This window comes from Equus przewalskii, chromosome 8 (genome assembly GCF_037783145.1).
Source record: "Equus przewalskii isolate Varuska chromosome 8, EquPr2, whole genome shotgun sequence".
NCBI lineage: Eukaryota > Metazoa > Chordata > Mammalia > Perissodactyla > Equidae > Equus > Equus przewalskii.
In genome coordinates, this window is record NC_091838.1 from 68913436 (window position 1) to 68931854 (window position 18419).

Consider the following 18419-nt stretch of genomic DNA (forward strand, 5'->3'; position numbering starts at 1 on the left):
TCCTTCTGGAATGAGACATAGTAAAACTAGGGGGGACTATCTTAATTAACAAACATTTATTTGTTACTTACAATAAGCAAAGCAATTATGAAATGTTTCAAAATATTAATATGTATGCTTCATAACATTAACCATTGATGTGGAAGAAAAAGTATGGCTTTGAAGTCAGAGCAGAGCGAAAATAATGCTGACTGTTTGCCAGGCACTGTTGCCAGCACTTTATATAAGTTGACTCATTAATCCTGACCACAGCCCTCTGAAGTATGTTCTGCTAATATCTCCATTTTACAGATTGGAAGATTGAGATACAGAGTTCAGAAACTTGCTCAAAATCACCAGTCCAGTAAGTGTCCAGAGGCAGCATTTGAAATCAGGCTTTTCTTAAACCTCCTCCACTTTAGTTTCCTCATCTGTAAAAAATGGGCAAGATTATTATTAAATGGATTACCACTAAACATGACCAGTGGTCTCAACATCTGTGGGTTTGTTTGTTTTTTCAAGTTTAGGCTGCGCCCGGAACTTCTGATTCATTTAAACACTTTGTGGTATGTGGTCTGTTGTCACCGATTTGAGACTCCTGTCAACATTGCTTTAGAATAAGCAGGATGGTTTTTTTTTTTTTTTGGTTAATCTTCTTGATAGCTACAAAATGCAGTACAACATTAGTCATCATTGATAAGATGAAGTTTGGGTGATATGAAAGAGTCTGACTTCATAATACCATAGGTGTTCTTCCTTAGAAACTTAAAATGCACTTCCTTGCCCCCATTGATTGCTGAAATATTTATCTGCATGCATACTCAAGGCAGGGCACTGAGTGAATAGCTGATGCTAGGCAAAAAGACTGTGTTGTTATTTTCCCTGTATTTGATAGTTTCTTTACTGTGACCCAATGAACTATTCTGAAAGTAAACCCTTAAAAATATTAATCGCATCACCTACAGACATTTTGCATTTTTAAATCTGTACACAGTGGGACTGGAGAGGTTATAAATATTCTGGTTGATACAGGCTTCTCATCATCAAACGTGTTAGCTGAATCAAGAGGCGATAATTTATCATTATGCCGCCCTTTGAAAGAGAGAGGCAGACCCTTAAGGGAAATGTTAAATGACTATTTAATGAGAATTTGGGGTAATTAATTTCATTGAGAATAGTTGGAGAACTTTTGAGTGTATGGCAAGAGAATGCCATGTAATTCAAAGACTGCTACTCTGCCCACAGAATTTTGGCTTTCTTGAACTGGAACGGGGTCATTTCAAGGGCTGTGCCATTTAGCTCCCAGCCTGAGCCGGATGGAAGATGACAAGGCTATTTGGAGGCCTGAGAGGTCTGGTGTCTCAGCAGGGGGTACCGTTCTGTTCAGCAGGCGTTTACTGAGCACCTCTTATCCACTGGGCACTGGGGTAACAAACATGTGACAGCCTTTGTTCTCCGCTCAAGTCTACAGTCTCGGGGGGGTTGGAGGACAGATGGTTTCACAGTTCAGCAAGCCTTATGGGGGAGGGAGATATAGGGTGCTTTGAGAGGAGAGAAGAGGGTCGCCTAATCTCACCAGGGGGAAGGAAGCAGGAAGCAGGAGGCTGAGGGCGAGGCTGAGGCTGGTCTGGGAAGGCTTCCTGGGGACAGAGTTCTGAGATGAGTCTTAAAGAACGGATTGGTGCGAGCAAGGTGAAGAAGGGACGGAGGGACGCCCAGCTGGTCTCTGTACCCTCTTGAGCAGTTCTTAATCATCCTACGTAACCAGCAGCATCAGCTCCAAATAATGTCCTGTCTGACTCACTCGCTTCAAATCCTGCCATTATTTGACTGTTAAAAAAAAATTTCATTTCTGTGTCTCAGTGATTAGCTGGTTTTCTGAAGTACAAATTCTAAGAAAAAAATGGGGGCCTTTTTATCCGTGAGCTGAACAATCCTCCTTACCCACTTGGCCTGACCTCCTCCATCACTGCTTGAGCAGGACTGGCTAGGGGGTGTGCTGGAACCCCAGCGGCATGGGCTGGTGAGAAAGCAGGGCCCTGAGGAAAATCGCCTGTCTGGATGGCTGGCCTCCAGAAGGGATTAGAAAATCAGTGAGAGTCAGACAGTAAAGAGCATCCAAAGTAGTCATCAGCCCTGAAGGTTGTTCTCCTGGCCAAAGGTAATCATAGGCAATGGCTCATGATGTCCAGCCTACATCCCTTACTAGCTTTGTGACCTTCAGCAAATTACTTAACCTCTCAGTGCTTGGTTTTCTCTAAAATAAGGACTAATAATAGTACCTCACTGCCCCCTGGGGGGTGGAGGGGGGTGAGGATTAAATGAACTAATTCATGGAAAGCACTTGGATCAGTTTCTTGTTAGCTGTTTGGGGACAGAGTCCTAGTTCCCTCAGAAGGGTACCCAAACATATCAAGATCTTGCAATTAGTGAGGTATTCAGTCCAAGCTCTAATTCTCAAGATATTAGTTTACCATACAAGCCAATTTATTCATCCAGCATTCATTCAACACATATTTATTGATGTCTCCTATGTGCCAGGCACTGTTCTGAGCACTGGGGAAAAATTAGAGGAACCCATCCATGCAAAGGTCCTGACGGAGAAGTAGGCCTGACACGTACCAGGAATGGCGAGAAGGTCGGCGTGGAATCAGTGAGGGGAAGCACAGTAGCTGAGATCAGAGAGGTGATGAGGGGCAGGTCTCACAGGGCCTCGCAGGCCGTTGTAAAGACAGGCTTTTACTCTGAGGCCAGTGTGGGGTGAGAACCAGGAGAGGAATTCTGACAACTACCACTGTGCTAAGTGCTGGCCTGTGTTGTCTGATTTCATCAGATAGAAAAGGCAGATTAGAACAAGGACGTAAGGCAAATGACACCGTCCCCAGGGAGGAAACTGAGACAAGAGGAGTTAGGGAACTGGCCTCGGGCAATATTCGAACCCAGGTCTATGTGACTTCTTGCTATTCTGTTGTAACTTGGTGAGTATAGGAATGTGTCTGCCACCAGATTAGTCATAGCAAGACTAATTGTTGACTCCACTTGACCAGTCCACAAGACCACCGCTGAGGAACTGGGTGGGGGCTCGGTGCCCGTGCTTCTGCAGGACTCTGAAAATCAGGGACAAAGAATCTGAGTGCACAGCGCACATCATACACACGTTTTTTTCCCCGGGACACTAAGCAGGGGGGACATGGTGTCAGAGCTCCAGCCTCAGGCTTCCAACATCTTCTCTTTTTCCAATGGACACTTTCCGTGTGCAGAGACCCCAGTGTTATCGAGTGCTTTTTAAGGGCAGGGTAAGAATCAAAGCCCAAAATACCGAAGTGTCAGTTTCCTGTGCTGACCGCACTAGACCAGAAAATGAGGCAGCTTGCGGAGCAGCTGTCTCCGCCCGTGAGCCTGCAGTTCAGCTTTGACTCAGAGAAGCCTGTGGGAACTGTCAGGCTCCTTACTCTGCAAGATGTTGTTCTCAACTGAATGGCCACCTCCAGAGGCAGGCTGTGTGTTCGACACCAAACTGCAGTGCAGAACATGGAGGACAGACAGAAGTCTTGTTGCAAATGAGATAATTTGTTTTGCAGGACCCAATAAGGTCCTACTTGATAATCTTCTTAATTCATACTCAGCTAATTTGAAATTTGTGATGACTGTTGAAGGAGCTGAACTATAAGATAAAGAAGAGAGGGTATTAATTTTTTTCAACACGTAGATAAATTAGCTGCTTATTATGTGCAAAGTACAACGCTGGGTGTTAAGAATGCAGAGGTACGTGGTCTCTGCCCGCTCTAGCTGTTTGGGAGAGACAGGTAATTGACAAGCACTCATGGTGCACAGTAAATGCTCTGTTAGCCATATATTCCAATTGCTATACACAAACTCAACTGTACATACTCAGCAAAAATGGAGAGAGGCAAAGACTACAATTAGATAGTAAAGGTGATGTGTGTCAGCTACTTCATCTTGTGCCAGCCAAAGAAACAGCATTCTTTCCAACACTAAATGAAATATTGGCTGTGTTCAGCCTTTCTAAGAGATTGTCAGGTTGACTTTGATGTATAGGAGATTTTCACTCTATGCTTTGTCTTTAGATTTTATTCTCTAGATAAGATGTGAATTCATCATATTGATAGATATACAGGCTAGAGTCAAACCCGATTGTGAATTCCAGTCTCTGACTGATTTAGATACAGACAAATTATATGACTTTCATTAGTGGCTAATGATTAGCCTTGTTTTTTTAATCTATAAGACAAGGATAATTATATTTATTTCATTGGCATTGTTGTGATGATTAAGTGAAATATCTATATAAAGATCCCTCCAAGTTATTTAGTGTACTAAGGGATAGTTCCCACCCCATTCCTAAAAAGTGTGGATGTGGATTTTACCTCTGCAAGCCAGTGAAGGTTTTTAGGCAGAAGTGACATGATTGATGCTGGTTTTGACAAAGATGACTTTGGTGTCCCTGCGATGTATGGGCTTAAGTATAGAGAGACCTGAAGCGAGGAAATGAACTAGCAAATGGTGACAGTGGTTGAGACCAGGACGAGAGCCTGGTGAAGGCAACAGCAATGGAGATAGAGAAGAGGAACTCAGGTTTAGGAGTTTTTAAAGTAGAATTGATAGAACTAGGGGGCTGTTTGAATTCAGAGGGAGCGGAAGGATCATCAGAAGGATGGCTTTGAGTTCTCCAGCTTAGAAAGTTGGATAGATGGAGGTATTGAATTAACTGGTATAGAGAATAATAAAGGTGCTATTTTACTGCAAACTGAAACTATATCCCTGGCACTAAGCTAAAGAATTTAATATATTATTTGATTTCATCATCATGACAACTCTATGGAATATGTAACATAGTGGCCATTTTACAGTTGTAGAAACCAAACGCAGAGAAGCCCAATGTCATACAGCTACTCACTATGTCCCTAGGATTTGAACATGGATTTGTCTGACCCCAAAGCCTCACTTTAAACTACCGCAGTAAATCAGCCCTCACTCCAGAGAAGGGGAAATGGAGTAGGGTTGGGAGGGTGAAGATAAAACTTAGTTCTGGAAACGTTAACCTTGAGTCACTTATGTCAGGCAGAGATATCCTGAGAGCAGTTGGAAAATCAGACCTGTAGCTCAGGGGAGGGGTTGACGGAGATATAAAAATGTGGGTGGTGTTGGCATATGGTTGACGTGGGGGAGTGAATGAGATCACCGAGCAAGGGATGCATAGTTAAAGAGAAACGGACCCTAAGTAAATGAAAGTTACAAGGTGAACGCTCACTTCGTTTAGGAGTGTAGAAACTCTCATACACTTATATGCAATGTGATTTTGTCTGACCAAAGTATAGCATTGTGCTTTGGTATATAAATTTGCAAGGCATTTATTCTTCATTAGCTAGGTATCGTGTTCATTCTGTCAGTCCGTGTTGGAAGTTGGACCCTGCCTTCACAGAGCTTATAGTCTAGTTCAGAGCCATAAATAAAAGAGCAATTAAACAACAATAACAAGCTATTGTAATTACAATGTAGGCTTCAGTGTTGTTCGAGGATGCTCCTTTAGGGTCCTGTATGAGATCGGCTCCAAAGCCAGACTTGGGAGTCAACACCAGGGAATTAGGATCACAGGTCATAATACGGGATAAGTTTATATTTTAAAAAACAATTGCTGCGCCTAAAAATAACCGCAGATTTTATCTATAGAGAGATGCTTGAGAATGGTTACGAGAAAAATTGAGATAATATATTCTGAAATTAATTTGGTTGCAGCTTATGCAGGAAGCTGGGTTTTTCAAGCGTGTACAGAGGCCGAGGCCCTGTCTCTCCCTTAGTCCCACACAGACAGTTTTTTTCTCAAGTGGTGCAACTTTCTTTTTCAGTTGAGCTCCAGATGAAGTAGTTGGCTTGCCTTGAGGAGCCACGTTATAGGAAAAAACAGTGATCTTTTCATCGCAGACTTGCACTCCACACAAGACCTGTACAGTAAGAGAGGCGCGCAGGGAGCTAGGACCCCTGAGAACGAGCCGTGTGGCGCCTCCCAGCCCATTGCCCTTCTGGAACCCCACTACTCAATTCAAATTCTGGCTCTCTGGCCCGCTGTCTGCTTCTCCTCTCTACCATAAGTGTACTTGAAACTATATATGTAAAAATAATAAGATTCAGCTCCACTGTACAAATATTAGAGTCAAATATGCATACTGAAATTTCTTAGGTTTTTTTCCTGAATACATAATTGCTCTGAGACTTGCATAAAATGTGAAAGTAGTAAATTTCTTTTTCATCAGAACAGGAAATTCCCAAGGCTTCCTATCGTAAAGTAGTAGCCCAGTCTCAAATTATGGCCTTTACCTTGACATCCAGTCTTCATTTTGAGAGGTTATCTAGCCAGATGGTTAAGAGCACGCCTCTGGAGCCAGACTGTCTTGGTTTGAATTCCTGTGCCACCAATCTCTGACTGTGTGACCTTGGGCAAAATACTTAACCTCTCTGTGCTTCAGTTTCCACATCTGTAAAATGCGGGTGATAATAATACCTACATCCTTAGGGTTATGTGAGGAATAAATAAGTTAATACATATAAAGCTGTTAGAATTGCACCTGGCATATAAGTGGTAAGCGATCGATAAAGGTTAGATATTAGTGCTACTGCTGTCTTCTGCTGGTGGATAAGACAGCGTGTTGGGACGGTAGCCAGGCCAGTGAGGCAGATTTCTGCAGCCACCGTAAATCAGTCAGGTCAGCTCTCCTTTCCCTTGGCGAGCAGGGGAGAGGCTGGCTTTTCTCTCTTCTTCCTCTCTGTAAACACTGAGGATCACTGGTCCGTGGTAGAACTGAGTGGGTATTCAATTTCCAGCCCCATAACTGGAGACAAGCAACTTTCCCTTCTTTAAAATAGAAGCCCCCTTCCCTCCAAGCACATGTGCAATGGCTGTGTCTTCCAGGAGCAGCATGGGAAGATTGCTGGAAGCGCGGTGAACGGCGTGGGGCCTTGTGTATGAGAAGGAAGATAGGCAGCCAGCCAGCCATTGCGTTCTGTAACATGTTGTCTAATCAGAAGGGAAATATGATTCTTCTCCCTCCAGCTGAACTTTTCCATGAGTCCTGCTGAGCTGCCAACTGGAAGACCCTGGTTGACACATTTCTTTGGCTCGTTTGTCTCTGCTGGCTGCAAAGAACAAACCTCAGATTTTTAAATAGGTGATGTGAGCTCCAGCTTGGAGTCGGTTGGTCAGACCTCATGTTGCGATGCCACTGAGCCTTCTCCCTCACTGAGCACCTCCCCGGCCTGGCCCTACAGCTCTCCTGACGCCGGCCTCCTTCCCACAGGAAGCTGCAGAGTTGTAGACTTAACATTGTTGGTAGAATAAACTCCTCACCTTCTTGGGCATATTTCTAAAACCCCACACAGTAGAGTTACAAAGGCCTTTTGACTGAGCAACAGTATCATTTACTCCCTGGAGGATGTGTCAGATCTTGTTTCCTTTTAACTGCTTAAGGGTTAAAAACCATTACTGTGGTCTCAGAGGTCAGACACCAGCGTTTGTGAGCTGGATCCAGCCCACAGATGTGTTTGGTTTGGCCCACGTAGTTGTGTATACATCTGTCAGTTAGTTGCAACATACAAAAATTGGGAGATTTCACATAGCAATCGGCAAGTCCAACTTCTTATTTTATTATTTTTTTCTGTCTAACATCATCCAAATTTTTTTTTTTTTTTGTATTGGGATATAATCGACATCCTGTTAGTTTCAGGTGTATCTTCTTATGATTCAATATTTATATATATTATGAAATGATCACCACAATAAGTTACCATCTGTCAGCATACAAACTTATTACAGTAGTATTGACTATATTCCCTATGGTGTACGTTACCTTCCCTTGACTTATTTATTTTATAACTGGAAGTTCTCTCTTAATCTTCTTCACTTATTTCACTCCCTCCCCTCTGGTAACCACCAGTTTGTTCCTGTATCTATGAATCTGTTTCTATTTTGTTTTGTTTGTTCATTTGATTTGTGTTTTAGGTTCCATATATAAGTGAAATTATATGGTGTTTGTCTTTCTCTGTCTGACTTACTTGACTTAGCATAACACCCTCCAGGTCCATCCATGTTGTTGCAAATGGCAAGATTTCAGTCTTTATTATGGCTGAGTAGTAATCCATTATATATCTATACCATATCTTTTTTACCTACTCATGTATTGGTGGACACGGGTTGCTTCCGTATCTTAGCTATTGTAAATAATGCTGCAGTGAACATAGGGGTGCGTATATCTCTTCAAATTAGTGTTTTCATTTTCTTCAGAAGTGGATTTGCTGGTTTATGTGGTAGTCCTATTTTTCATTTTTTGAGACAGTTCCATCCTGGCTCGCTTCCTTTTATTCATGCTCATTTCCTAGCCCCAGAGACATTGGAGTGTTTAAATCTCATAGAGCCTGGTGCTGTTTTCTTTATAACATAATCTCAAATGAAAAATGAAAATTCTCCTTGCACACCATGACCTAATGTAGCAAGATGCTAAATATTGAGTCTCAGGCCTTTGCTCTCTGAGATGACAAATACCAAGTAAGGCATTCTTTGTGTCATTTATTTTAAAAATCACACACTTGAAAATTCTCCTCACCTGATGTTTTTCCCAAGTCAGAGAACAGTCTTTTTCCTTTGACCTTTTTCATGGTAGCATTTTATGTGGTTCTGGTTACTACCAGAAATACAGGCTAAACAAGAACCATAGTCGAACCCTCTGGGCTGTCCATAGTCATTTACTTTTGGCTGCTGAGAGATTTGAGATTATAAGCCGTATCTGGGGAAGGGAACTTGTAGATCTAGAGGGGAAATAAGATATGTGTTTCACTTCCACAGAACTGAAAACTGAGTCATGGGGCCACGTAATACAGGTGATGTGTGCAGAAGTATTTGTAAATTACTTTTATTGGGAAACCAGTTGCCTCTCTCTCTTTCTGAGCTGCATGGCCAGCCTCCTCCCCCAAGGTTCTGCAGTCCCCCAGTCACGTGAGCGTACTTCAGTTGCTGAAATGTCCCCCAGCTCAAATTCTTCTTCCTTTGTACCGTTTCTTTATTCTGAAGATGGAAGGAGAAGTGCATTTCTCTTACCAGCTGCCAGCCACCTGAGGGCAATTGGAGCATGATCTCATGAGGCCAGTGTGCAGCCATCCTTGAAAGGATTGTGTCATGAAAGTACAAAGTGTAGATATTACTGTGTAGAAGTTTAATCAGTTTGCAAGAATTCATTAAACACTTTGGGACTTTGGATAAAGAGTCGTATATGAATATTAGTCATTGATCCCATTGTCATCGTTGTTTCGGTTTACCATAGAGAACTTTTATTAGTTTGTTCGAATTCCCATGACTGCTTCACATGAGGTCGTGGACTTCTCAATCGAAAAGTTTTTCATAGCTTTGGTAGGTCTGAAATTTCAGAGTATTGAGCAAGGCCTGCACTGAGCTAGGACGTGATCTAATAAGATTGGACTGTCAAAACAAGAAGCACCAGTCTGTGGTTACAAGGTTTTTAAGAAGAAAATGTAAAAGTTCTGCTGTGAGAACCTCAGGAAGATAGCAAACCGTATTAGGTTGGAAGCCGGTTTCTTTTTTAATTTCTACCGTGATAGGTGGGACATCACCCTGTTTAAGCAGAGACACTGAAGCAGAATGAGGTATGATTACACAGAAACAGTAGATGGTATCTTTCTATTGGGAAACACTAATCGTTTGTCTAATTAGTAGGAGGAAGCATCAGAAAATACTTGAAACATTTTGCTAGGGCCCCAGAGGGAACTCAGGGAGACCTGCTCCAAAAGGCCCAAGTGCAGACGATAACATCATTGGTTAATAGCTCCGGCTGGAGTTGGACGGAAGCGAGCTCCGTTCCCAGTCATCCGACTGTGAGATTTGGGGCAAGTTATTTAACCTTTTGCTCCTTAATTTTTTTATCCCTAAAATGGGAATTGGAACATTATAGAATTGTCATGGGGATTAGAAGAGCTAATGTGTGGAGAATTCTTGGAGCAATACCTAGCACATGATGAGTCCAGTAAATGATAGCAATTGCTATGAGGTAAAATGGAAATTTGTAATCGCTTTTTGTTTTGGATATTCAATATGGTTTTCAAAATACAGACCCATCTCACAGCTTTATTTCTAAGTTTTCTGTGATTACATTTAACTCTCCAGTCGCTTTAAGCCCCTTTCCTTAGTCTTTTGTGTACTTACCAGTATCTCATTCATTCTCCAGTAGTGTTTTACTCTCTCAGCCAGTACCAATCTCATGAATAAATAAATGTTTAAGACCCAATCTGAGCAGAGGTGGGATCTGTTTCAGCCTTCTGCAGCTTTTCTTTTTTTGTTCCCTGTTCATTTATTGAAGATTATACTTTTTGTATTATACCTACTGCTGAATTACAATGTCACGATTAACAAGATATGTTTATGAAATGCCTTGTGTTTGTAATCACTTATAATAAAGCATTAATACACACTATAGTTTATTGATGAATTTGTGTAGATAGATGACAAGGGGGAAAACCAGGGCTCATGGTGATCTCATTTTTAATATGTTACATAATTACTGCAACTGAAACCTAATTGATTTTGCCAGATTAATTGAGGGTCAAAGTTACATCCTGGTAGTTAGTACCTTCAAACCATCTTCTTTTTGAAACTTGGGATGGGGCTTTGTTCTGGGGACCCTGCTGTGGCCTTTGCCCTTCCCGCCTGCAGAGAACTTTGATCTGTGCACCCACAGCTAGAGGCAGGAGCAGCTCATTCCTTTCCTCCATCAAATAATAGAAACCGTGAAGAAAAGCTCTCCCCTCGATTCTAGATGGAAGTAGACACCAAGTGAGAATTCCTTTGAGCTCAGTTCTTTGCTTCGTTTGAAAATCAGAATCTTTGTAGAAGTCTGAAAAAAAAATTACACAGATTGCTTGATATTTCACTTTTCCCGTAAAATCTCCAAAGAAGGGAATCTTTTCACCTTGGACTCTCAGAAACATGGACAATAGAAACAGTTCATTTGCTCTAACATAGCTGATGATGTCACTAGAAATTCTTGATAAAATTGTCAGCATGAGTGTGCCATTCGATTAATAAACCATGCTTTTATTCATGGTAGGTTGTGCAATATGTCAGCATTTCCCCTTTCTTTCCTGTAAATTGTAACTTTTCTGGTGATTAGCATTTAAAGTCTTTTCCTGATTAAGGAATTGTCAGCTGAAATCATCAGGGATTTCCCCTTAGCTGTTTTGAAAGAAATCTGAAGAATTCAATGTGTTGCTTGGAAATTAAGAAATTTGGAATCATTCACGTGAATCTAAATGATGAAACAGAATCAAGAGATGATTTTTTTTTCTTGAAAATAAGATAATGATAGTCACGGAAGGAACAATGAAAGCTTCAGAAATAATAATGTCTTTAAAACATTTGATAAACTTTAATGTCTCTGTTCTATGCTTTTCAAAAGGTGTACTTGTTATATTTTAGGAGCAAAACTGAAATAGAAACAAAATAAAATTTCAGATGCTTGGAAAGTTGTTTCTTAATTTAATTTTTTTATTTACTCAGAGGTAACAGAAGCCTTTTTTGTTTTAAAGCATTGTTAGAAAACCTCCTGAAGTATTAATCCGTGTGGCATCCATAGTGCCAGCAGAACAAGAATGGCAGCCTGGAGTAGTAGAAAGTATACTGAACAGGGCAAAAGGCAAGAGATCTATTTTAGGTGCAAGAGTTACGTAACGAGCTTTCTGCCCAGTGGCAGGATGGGGTGGGGTGAGCAGGAGACAGCTGGTTGGTGTGATAGAGTTGGGGGCCTGTTTAAGAAGAGTGGTCAGAGAAAGCCTCCGAGAGAAAGTGCCCTTTGAGCTGAACCAGCAGGGATAGAGCAGCAACTACAAAGGAAAAGAAACAGCATGTACAAAGGCCCTGGGGCTGGAATGAATTGGTGTTCAAGAAACAATGAGAAGGCAGATGTAGCTGGAGCATAAGGCAAGAGTGGTGGAATTAGACCTGAAAAGTTAGAAGGGGCAGCTCTGATTAAAAGTCCATTATGGGGGGAAAAATTAGCAGTTGGGTTCATTTTATGAAAGCTTGTTACTACTGTGTTTCAGAATTATCCTAATTCTAAAAATGGCATGTGAAAGACACTTTAAAGAAATGGTAAGGGCCTGCGTGCCAAGTCTGAACCAGCTGTAAGCTCCAAATTTGTATTTGATGACAGATAGGCTGTACGCTTACTGGTAAAGTGCAGGACCTCACGACTTGCCCACTACACCTCTTTTGTTGTCAACTTCCACATAAACTAAGGAGACTGAAGTAAATCCTCAAAATCAGTTATCTTGTGACTGCTCTTCTCCATCTACCCTCAACCCCATCATACGCGGTACACGTGCCCCAGGAGTTTCCTAATGCCCCATATTCCTTCAAGGACAAAGGGTGACACTGCTCAGTTTGGTGACAAAGAAGGGGAAAAAACCCCACAGCTTTACCTTCCTTCTCTCAACAGGTAAGAGAAATTGTTTTTGCGGGACAAAATGAAAAATCAAGGAGAGTCAAAATGAGAGACCCGAGATTCAGCACTAGTGGCAGAAAGCTACTGATGCTTTCTTACTCTTATCCTCCAACCAGGACCTCCTGGGCAGCCCTGTGTGACACCTGCAGGCTAGGCAGCATTTCCAGCATATTTAGGACCGTGGAAAGTGAAAAAGATTGGCATGTGGCAGTCAAAGGCGTGAGATATTCAAAGACTGGTGGTCATCAAAAAGGACAGCAAACCTGGAAAGGTTTGAGTTGATGGATGTAGGAGATGATTTGTTCAAAATAATTTAGCAACTGGAAGCAGTCTTTAATGCCCAAGTGAATATTGAGCAGCAGCCTGCCATTCCTCCCTGCCATTAAAAGCTTACACAGATCCCGTAAATCAGTAATGTGCTTTTCTAGGTTTGCAGTTTCCTTTCAAGGAGACTCGCCTTTTTAAACACTCAGCCCCTCCCTGGAAATAACCAAGCCCAGGTGGTGGCTGTCTGCCAGTGATCTTTTTTACACCTCAGAAGTTGGGCTGTGATCCTGGCAGCAGCCTTCTTTCTCAATAGTAAGTGCTGTACAGGGACCTCCAGGCTTTCTTTCACACCGTGGAGTTCATTCATTGCCTGCACCATGCCGGGGCAGTGTGCCAGCTCTTGGTGACACCACAACTAATTGAGATGCCCGATGGGGTCCAGATGGGAAAACAGGCAGAGTGTGGGAGGTACTCTGATAGCAGAGATGTAACAAGGTGGTATGTAAGGGCAGAGTGAGAACAGCTGATTCAAGAGGGGGAGTTGGGAATCCGGGAGGGCCTCAAAGGGCTAAGTAGACTCACATTGACGGGTTTAAAGGAGAAGCTGTTTTTAGGCACAGAATCATGTGAGCTAAGACAGACACAGAGGAATGACCATGCCTTGCATGTTCCTTCACCATTGACCTTTCTCATGTGACTAGACCTTCCCCCCCCCCCCTTTCATGTGTGTGATGGGAGCAGATGGAGAGTTTCAGGGATAGAGAGAGGGGGACAGGCAGAGTAGAGGAGTAGGGAATGTGAGCCTCCAGGTAGCAAAACAGTAATATGTAAGCTTTAGAGCCGGAAAGACCCACATGGGCCTTAGGCAGTTGCCATACCTCAGAGCTGCAGATTCCCCAGCAGCAATGTGGGAAAGTTTCTATCGGGGTTGCTCTGAGGATGATACGAGGTTCATTACAGCATAGTCAAGGCTGGGCTTGGAGTCAGAGAGACCTGTGCTCAAATCACACTGCCTTCTCGTGTTACCTAAGTAATTTTACATGTCCCTGAACCTCAGTTTTCTCACCTATAAAATGGGAATAATAGTATCTCCCACATGGGCTTGTGAGGATTCAATTAGCTAATTCATGAAAAACGCATATTAGGACAGCTCTGGGTACCTGTTAAGCGTTAAATGTTAGCTCTCCGTCCTTCATCGTCACGTGTCATAGAACCTGTCTGGAGGTTGGTTCCTTTCCCCTGAGGAAATATGATCGTTTGCAATTTTAAGTCCCATGGTTATTTACTCACTGTAAATTACTCGCTGTAACTGCGCTAAGAGAAAACTTGATCTCTTTAGCACTTGTATTTTCTGTGGAAGGGTCTTCCCTTCCGGCGCCCCTGCGTTCATTTTCCTTGTTAGACAGTTGCCTGTGTCTAATGCTTGATGATGACAAGCGCCGTCCCTGGTTAAGCAAACGAATAGCAGACCCTCCTCTTGGATTCTGTTCTTCTAATTTGAGGTAATTTCTACACAGTTTCCCTAACTTCAACAGCACATGCTTAGAAGCTCAGTACAACCCAATTCAACTATATGTGTCTAAGCTCATTACTGTGGGAAGCATATGACCCAAGGCCCTACTCTCAAGTGGCTAACCGCCTGGTTGGGAAAATGGAACTTCCCGAAAGCAATTAGGCAACAAAATGAAGAAAATATATGACAAGTTACAAAGACTATTCTAAGTATGTTTGTGACACTGGCAGTAAGTACATTGCTCATCCAGCGGAGGGAGAAGTTGCTGGAATTTTCACGGGAGGCTTCAGGCTTTAGGAACTATCTTATGACCAACCAACATGTTTTAGAATAACCATTGCTTTGGTTTCCCATCATCCCTCCACCTTCCCAGCAAACCCTAAATATGGGTCCCTTCTGGGAAAAATAAGACTATCATTTAAAGCCAGTGGTTCCTGGAAAGATCCCTTTTTTATATCTCTACACTCCTCCATGCTTTGAAATTCTTCCTTACCAAACTGCGTTTACAAGTAATAATTTATGTCTTCCAAGTTTTATTAATCAGACAATTGCGGGGGCCACCTGGTGGTGTAGCAGTTAAGTTCGTGTGCTCCACTCTGGCAGCCCGGGGTTTGCCAGTTCGGATCCCAGGTGTGGACCTACGCATTGCTTATCAAGCCATGCTGTGGCAGGCATCCCACATATAAAGTAGAGGAAGATGGACACAGATGTTAGCTCAGGGCCAGTCTTCCTCAGCCCAAAGAGGAGGATTGGCAGCAGATGTTAGCTCAGGGCTAACGTTCCTCCAAAAAAAAAACGATAGTTGTCCATCAGAGATCTTGATCAGCATGTTACATGAACTCAGTATAGCAAGACTGTTATCTAACTTCAGTTTACTGAAAAAAAAAAGAAACTAAACTGTCTCTCTTATTAACTATGAATTTATGATATAAACTGTTACTATCATGTACATATGTGCATCCAGAAAATATACAAAATCCAGAAGCCATACAGGAAAAAGATTGATAACTTGGACTACATTAAAAATTTAAAAATTATTCATGGCATAAAAAACCGCCCTGATGGTTTGTCAGAAAATAAACCATCAACTGAAGAGAAAAATTGTAACTCATATGATAGAGGGGTAATTTCCTGCACAAATTCTTACAAATCAATAGGAAAATGAAAAACCAATTTTCTAAAAATTCAAAGGACATAAATAGGCAGTTCCAGAAAAAGAAATACCAGGCACCAGTAAGCATATAAAAAGATGTTTAACTTTAAAGAAATGAAAATAAAATAACTTTTACCTATCAGAGTGGTAAAGATGTCCACATTTGATAATGCTCAGTGTTGTAGAGTATAGGGGGAAGCAGGCCTTCTCAGAAACTGTTGGTAGGAGCATTGATTGGTAAAACCTTTTTGGAGGGCAATTTGGCAAAATCATCTGTGTTTAAAATGTACCTACCTTTAACCTAACAATGACACCTTAAATAATTTATTCAGCAGATAGCTCCACAAGTTGAATCAAAACCCCTATGTATGCAGTGATCTTTACTGCAGCATGTATTATATCAGCCAACAACTAGAAGCAAGACTTCAGCTTCTGATCAAGATGAAGTAACAGGGACCACATATAACCTCCACCTGAAACTTTTAAAAAAAGGAAAAAAAATAGACAAATTATATGAAACAATAGCATTCAAGATATTGGATGTCACACATCAGAAGGCAAAGATCTTTGAAGACAGGAAATAAAATGAGCCCTATGATTGCTCCACCTTACTACCTGGAGAGTCTCCAGGCCACAGTACAGGGAGGCAAAATGAAGGCACCTTCCTGTGGTCTCCCTGAGTAGAGGAGATGTAGGTAGGTTTCCAGGGAAACCAAAATGGCTAAACTAGAATAGAGAGCTGCACAAAGACAGAAATCTGGAAAGCAAGGAGGTCTCTTTGAGTCTTGACTTGAGTACAGATGATACAGGTGCATACACATGCATATGAGAAAACAACCCAAGGCCAGAGAAAGAACAATCTAAAGGATTAGAAAGAACACTGCCTGGAACTCACAGGGATGGGAATAAATGTCTGTTCTCAACAGCCAGAAAGGAAAAAATTTCATAATTCAGGGGCATTAAAGTCTTGCTTCAATAGAGGAGAAAAATTAACCATAGATTAAACCCAGCTCTGGTTACCCTGAACAAATCTTAAAAGTAACACCCAAAAGGATCAAACTGTTTCCAATTACTCTAACTTTATCCCAAAACAAAACTCAAGAATGTTCATAAGAAGACAAAAATAAACATCATCCCACAATGTCTGGCATCCAATCAAAAATTACTGGGCAAGCATAGTAGCAGGAAAATACAACATATAATGAGGGAAAAAAAATCAATCCATTGAAACTGACCCAGAAATGAGACAGATATAAAAATAAGCAGGCAAAGGCATTAAAACAATTGCTATGACTGCATTCCATATGTTCAGAAAGCTAAAGGAAAGATGATTGCCTCTGTTAAGTAAAGACATGAAAGAGAGAGAGAGATATATTTTTAAAAGACTCAAATTAAACTTCTAGTGATGAAACCTACAATGGGCTGAGATTTAAAAAAAGGAGGGGCCGGCCCCGTGGCCGAGTGGTTAAGTTCTCGCGCTCCGCTGCAGGCGGCCCAGTGTTTCATCAGTTCCAATCCTGGGCGCGGATATGGCACTGCTCATTGAGCCATGCTGAGGCGGCGTCCCACATGCCACAACTAGAAGGACCCACAACTAAGAATATACAACTATGTACCGGGGAGCTTTGGGGAGAAAAAGTAAAATCTTTAAAAAAGAAAAAGGAAAAAACACATACTGGCTGGACTAATGATAGCATGGACATTGTAGAAGAAAAGACCAATAAACTGGATGACATAGCAATAAAAACTATTCAAAATGAAACAAAGAAGACTTAAAAAACAACTTTCCACAGTGTGATTCACAGTGGTCGTTTTTCTCCATCCACCTTCTCTCCACCTAAGTGCGTGCCACCACCCCATGGAAGACATGGACATGAGCCCCCTGAGGCCCCAGAACTATCTTTTGAGTTGTGAACTAAATGCTGACAAAGATTATCACTCTAAGGTGGAAAATGCTGAAAATGAACACTAGTTATCTTTAAGAATGGTCAGTTTAGGGGCTGATGCAAAGGATGAATTGCACATTGTTGAAGCAGAGGCAATGACTTATGAAGGCAGTCCAATTAAAGTAATACTGGCAACTTTGAAAATGTCTGTACAGCCAACAGTTTCCCTTGGGGGCTTTGAAATAACACCACCTGTGATCTTACAATTGAAGTGTGGTTCAGGGCCTGTGCAAATTAGTGGATGGCACTTAGTAGCTGTGGAAGAAGATGCAGAATCAGGTGATGAAGAGGAGAAGGATGTGAAACTCTTTAGTATATCTGGAATGCCTTCTGCCCCTGGAAGTGGTAGCAAGGTTCGACAGAAAAAAGTAAAAACTTGCCCAGATGAAGATGATGATGATGATTTTGATGAGGCGGAAGCTGAAGAAAAACTTCCAGCAAAGAAATCTGTACGAGATACTCCAGCCAAAAATGCACAAAAATAAAACCAGAATGGGAAAGACTCCAAACTATCAACACCAAAATCAAAAGGTCAAGAATCCTTCAAAAAACAGGGAAAACTCTTAAAACACCAAAAGAACTTAGTTCTGTAGAAGACATTAGAGCCAAAGTGCAAGCAAGTATAGAAAAAGGCGGTTCTCTTCCCAAAGTGGAAGCCAAGTTCATCAATTATGTGAAGAATTGCTTCTGGATGACTGACCAGGAGGCTATTCAAGATCTCTGGCAGTGGAGGAAGTCTCTTTAAGAAAATAGTTTAGGGGCCAGCCTGGTGGTGCCGCAGTTAAGTTCGCACGTTCCACTTTGGTGACCTGGGGTTCACCGGTTCGGATCCCAGGTGTGGACATGGCACCGCTTGTCAAGCCCTGCTGTGGCAGGTGTCCCGCATATGAAGTAGAGGAAGATGGGCATGGATGTTAGCTCAGGGCCAGTCTTCCTCAGCAAAAAGAGGAGGATTGGCAGCAGATGTTAGCTCAGGGCTAATCTTCCTAAAAAAAAAAAAAAAAATGAAAGAAAATAGTTTAAACAATTTGTGATAATTTTCC

The 18419-nt window shown here is 41.9% G+C and overlaps 1 protein-coding gene and 1 pseudogene across 5 annotated transcripts in view; both read left to right on the plus strand.

Annotated features, from left to right (window-relative positions):
* Positions 1-18419, plus strand: part of NSMCE2 (NSE2 (MMS21) homolog, SMC5-SMC6 complex SUMO ligase) — a 226571-nt gene that overhangs the window by 164193 nt on the left and 43959 nt on the right. The gene's annotated exons all lie outside the window — the stretch shown is intronic.
* LOC103555756 (nucleophosmin pseudogene) lies at positions 15706-18269 on the plus strand (annotated as a pseudogene).